General features: G+C 36.3%; 1 non-coding gene and 1 pseudogene across 1 annotated transcript in view; both read right to left on the bottom strand.

The window, feature by feature from the left end:
- The window catches only part of LOC111339894 (uncharacterized), a 449,109-nt gene that overhangs the window by 296,785 nt on the left and 146,744 nt on the right, over positions 1 to 5,580 (bottom strand). The window lies entirely within an intron of this gene.
- On the bottom strand, positions 1,450 to 2,458 carry LOC148737562 (uncharacterized; annotated as a pseudogene).

Here is a 5,580-nt window from a genome sequence, read left to right on the forward strand (position 1 = left end):
CGCCCGGTAAATGAAATGTTCACAAGAATTATCCAAGGTTTTTACGTGATAGCGAAATCGACGAAATTCATGGAAACGCATTTTCCGGCGTTTTACCTTTCATTGTTGTTCAGTTAATCTATGGAAAATAACAATATGTATTCTGCCATTTACAGCCGTTTTGCGCATTTGAACGCTATGTTCACTGGAATTAACCAACCAAAAGCATGCATTAATTTTCCGGTATTTTCTGCAAAGGTGAATTCGTGCAAGGGATGCATTTTCCCGCGTTTACCGCTGCTCGGTTAATCGCTGTTCGTCAAATTTCACTTCTTGGACTCAACTCTACTGCTGGTTCTCAAAGCATTTTGTCCTATTTCCCTCTCCCAGACAGGATAAGCACTCTTTAATAATTATCGCCAAGTTTATTAATGCACGATGATATTAGCGGTACAATTTACTCAGAGTCCAAAATAGAGCCTGATAACAATCGTGTTTCTTAGCCTTATTTAACTTTACACATTTCTCTGTCTAAAGCCAAAAAGAGGCAAAACTTAACCTTTACAGTACAACTGATATGATAAAATTTGAAGGATGTACTGTCTGAAAAGTCATGTGTGAATCAATATATACAAACTATGACCAGAAAAGTGATTTCTAGATACATGTTTAAATTTCTAAACTTCTGTTATAAGCATTTTGCAGGAATGAGTGTCAAGGTTTGAGGAAAAATTAATATGTGAACTTCATGTGCCGTGGGAATCAAGGCAACATGCTGGGAATGTCACCTTACATTTAATCTTACATCTGCATTAAATCTATTTGAAACACTTCTGATGTTTGAAATTGGGACACTACTCCATCTGATGGAGAGCTAGAGAACTATAAAAGAGAGAATGAAAATTTTAGCTTCCTTTAAAATAGCAGATACATCCAGGATTTTGGGCTCTTTAAAATGAGCATGGCAAATTGTCCTCACAGATAAAAGCTCACTGGAATGCACAATTTAGTCAAATATGAAGTAGTGTGATAATGTTCAAAAATCCATTCATATATATGTGAATTATTTGCTAAGAAACACTTGCATTCAATCCTGGACATAAGTGCCAAATAGTGATCAGGGAAGGGAAAATATTCTAGAGACTGAATTCACTTTCCATTGACAATAACTTAAATGTAGGCTGCTCAATAACTTTAATTGCTCAAAGTATTACATTTTAGACATGTATAAGTTTACAGTCTTCAAACTCTCTTGTAATCGACCATGATTGTACAAAAGTCTCACTTTAAATTTTCCAACTGAGGGGGTTTCTTGTTAGAAAATTGAAATCAGCAAATTGTCAAATGAAAAGCTTAAGTCAGACAGAATAAAAGAATGGAGATGGCAGACCTACATTATCTGTATCATTTGGCAAATATATAGCAAGTTTATAAGAGATGGTCCCTAGAAGAGAATTGAGTGACTGTATACTAGAATTTAAATTGGATTAAAGTGGTGGCCCAGTGCAATTTTTCTGGGATCTCTCTACTATTTCTATGAATAGGTCTACCAACCCTTCTTTTCACTGACTGCCTCTTTTGCTGATTCGTCATGGAAGACTTACACCGCTGGTCTAGTATATGGAAGAAGTTGGTAACTTCTTCTGTCCTCCAGGCAAACAAGGGGGGCCTCTTTACCAGTGATGTGGGATCTTCTTAATCAGACTCATCCGAGGAGACAAGACTAGGATGCTGGGCCTCGAAAATTGGTTTCCTCTTCTCTTCTTCGCTTGCCACTCTGAGTCTCTTATCCAGTTTCTAAAAGGGAAAAATGTGAAAGAGGTTTTATAATACTGAATGGTGAGCAATTCCTACAATAAAGCACTTATAAAGCTCTTAAATGAATCTCAGTGTCACTGGTTTGAGTTGTTCTTGGCATAAAAAGTTTCTTTTATCACCAGATCTACAGTGTAATTTGAACCTTAACCAGTTTTTAAATCAAACTTGAATTCAAACCTTCTGAAATTTATTCAAACATACAAGCTGATAAGATAGTTGAGTGTTAAAGAGCCAAAAAACTTTTTTTACCCTTTTAATTCTCTGTCGCTTCTTCTGCTCCTTCTAATACTGCTCGTACCATTTTCTTCCTGTCGTCTACGTTTCTTTGACGTTTCGAAGTTTTGAGAAATAGCATCTGAAAGGAAAGGTAGGTATGCCAAGATCAGTTATATCAAAAATATTGTCAGTTTACAGGACTGTAGTGAGCAAGGGGCAAGATGGAGCACTTGTCCCATTTAATTTCAACCCAAAGTTAAAGAGAAATTGTGTTTACGTTTATTTGGCGAAATAATCCCCGATTCAACATACCCAGAATTCTTCTTTCAGTACAAGGAGAATCACTTTGAATCTGCTCTATTTCTTTGACCTCTTTCCAGATGGTGGCTAATACAGCTTGGTTTGGTGGTTCATCCTCTCTGTGAGAAATCGCTATTCTTTTCATTGAACAAAGACTGAATGCATAATTAATGTCTGGGGTTATATGTTACTCTTGCGGAAACCACTTCTAAAGGTAAAATTTTGTTTAATTATAGCCTGGGAAATTCCTTTTGATTTTAATAAAGTTTTTTTGTTACTGTTGTGTTGATGTTAGTTGCGAATATGACCGTTGTAACAACATAAACCAGCAATTTGCATATACTAGACTATCGAAAGTGGCCAGATTGCCTTGAATTTTTGGCTTCAGGAAAAAATTATATGTATGTTGAACTTGAAAGTGAACCGTTTCGAAGTTTTTGTAGGATATAAGAGGGAATTCGAGTGTTTTGGTAATGTTTTTCTTAATGTGACGTGCAAGTCATGTTGGTCACGTAATGCGCTTCTTGAGCTCAAATACGCTTATATAAATCGCTCTAAAAATTCGTAGTTTAAGTAGCCCAAAAATTTTAAAGCAGTTTCTGAAAGAAAAACCTTGTTTTTTACAACGGTTATTGTCTCAGTTTATGCAGCCATGTCACAATGGCCGATTTTAGTCGCCAAAGTTTAGCTATCTCTGAATGGGTGAAATTTTACCTGAAACATTCGTAAAAAATAGTTTTCTGGGAATCCTAGAAAAAACTCTTTAGAACCTTTGAAAAACATCTTTTGTTTTAGAATTGTTATGTAGTAATCGAATTTCTGGCGTTTATCATTAGTTTCAAGATTCTGGGAGGAACAAACTGACGAAAGGTTGAATGGACCTGAACTAAATGCGTTATTACTCCCGGTTCAGCGTGACCTCCACTGGGGACTCGCAGCGAATATTTTTTGTTTTTGTTTTTAAAGCGGCACGCACCTGCTTGGCCAAAATTGGTGTTCAAATTCTACCCTTTGATATATATTTCTATAGCATCTTACCCTTCACAGTTTCTTTATAATCTATTTTACAATGTGCATATTATGATGTCCATTCTAATTGCCGAAAGCTTCTTTCAAACTCCTTGAGAGACTTAATCAGGTGGCCAGTTGTCTTTAAAAGAGGTCAAGGGATCCTAAAAATTTTGGCGGTGTTTGTAGTCGAAGAAATGTCATAATTTGGGCGTACCATGCAACCACTGATATTAAATTGCTTGATTTTCTGTGTGTAAACAATTTGGGAAAATTTGTCCTCTGATATAGTTTTTAGAATCCCCCTGCATATTTTAAACAAACATGGAATACTATCAGTATTAGGTTTGCATTTCCAGGCATGTAGCCTTTTTGGACTATTTGTTGGACCAATGCTTTATGTTATCATTTCAAAAGCACCTTGTTTGTGTTATTTTATTTATAAATTTTTGGATAAAGGCTGAGGCGACTGTTCACAGCATTATATGAATTAACCCACTCAGTTAAATGATTGACTACTAGTTCATTTTGACCTGCTCCATTGGTTTGTGAGGTTCAATTACAGTATTCATAATTTTTATTAGTTAGCATCTTGATGGAGTGTCCAAACAACAAAATCAAAATAATGATAACCGACAATCAGAACATTCAATTAAAATAGCCAGACCATTTTACAATTGTGTACTTAGCTACCCAGCCTTTGATTTGAAGTGAGGCTGAAGGTGACCTTGTTGTGATCGAGATCAGTATGTAGTTAGCATGATAACAAAGTTATTTGCATTTGAAAAGCAGCAAGGTTTATATCATAAACAGGTCACCCTTAGCCTCACCACTGTTCAAAGACTATTATAAGTTAAACTTAACCACAGTAAAGTGTGTGCTCTGATTGGTCAACTTAGTGCTGCCCGTGGGTGTATGCTGCTGACATGAGCAAATGCAAAGACTAGTTTTCCCCACACACATGTTATTTTTGTGGTTACATGAGATTTGCTAACTGACTAAAAGGGGACTGCTGAAATGTATCAATGTTATGTTATAAAATAAATGTTAAACACAATTTGGAGGTTTGGAGATTGGAGGTTTGCTTAGCACTCAAGGACCCAGAGTCTCTCTCAGCTATTGCCTCACGTGACTCTTATGCCTCTTTCATGTTTAGCAACCTCCTGTGTGCATCCATAACAAGGGTGTATGGTGGTGGTGGTGTTTACCATTTGTTAAATGGCAACCAACTATTGGCTGGGGGTCAATGAGAGCTCAAAGTAAAAACAAGCCAGTTGCCTTGAGGACATGAAACTGGGAGTGGCTGAGTTGCAAATGTTTTTTGTTTTTTTTAAGTCTGGTTAGTGGAGAACATGGAGGAAGTCTCTGGGACTTATCATAGAGGGCGGCTAAGCAAAATCAAAGTGATACGGTGGATTGAAACTCAACACTCACTTGAAAACTGCTCCATTTTTATGCTTCACTTTATAAAATAATTTCTGGGAGGAGGTGTGTGTTTCCTTACTAAAATCATGAAATGGTTGCCAAGAATGAAAATATAAGTCACCCAGAAAAGTAGACGCAGCATCAAGTATTACTTGACAACTGGACTACACCACTAATAGCCTAGAGTGAGTGGTGTGGCTAGGATTTTGAAACTTGGAATTAAGAAGGCTTGAGTTGGAAATTGTAAGTATGAAGATAATAATAAATTGTTTGTTCTCTGTTTTTGTAGGCTTGGAGAAGTGAAGGATTACCACTGACAACAAGTAGCAATGATGCAGCAAAAATGTTTGATGCTACCTTGACACAGGTTGGCTTTGGTTGAAAATTTATATGGATATCAGACCTAAACTCTAATTCCCTCCCTATGATAAAGTCCCACCAAATAGAAGCCCCATCCCAAAATAAGCTCCTTCCAAAAATAAGCTCCTTAAAAGGTCCTTTCAAAATTGTATTAGCGCGGCCCAGGACTTGATATCAAAATTTTACAGTAATTCTCGCAACCAGCAATGAATAGCAGTGATGAGTTTGTAAATAGTCTATGGTGCTCTTTTGATGGAGGTTATTACAAGATGAATTGGTTTTATCAACTGAGTTGATCACCAAAGATAACTTAAATGATTGAGGTCATACCATAACTTCCATGTAGCTTTTTCCTGAGAGATATGACAATTAACCTTGAAAATTAACCTAGTGAAAACTAGCATCAATACTTGTGAGAAAATTAGTATCTAGTGTTTATTTGTTTCTTTTTCTTTTTTTTTTTTTTGGTATTAG

This window comes from Stylophora pistillata, chromosome 2 (assembly GCF_964205215.1).
Source record: "Stylophora pistillata chromosome 2, jaStyPist1.2, whole genome shotgun sequence".
NCBI lineage: Eukaryota > Metazoa > Cnidaria > Anthozoa > Scleractinia > Pocilloporidae > Stylophora > Stylophora pistillata.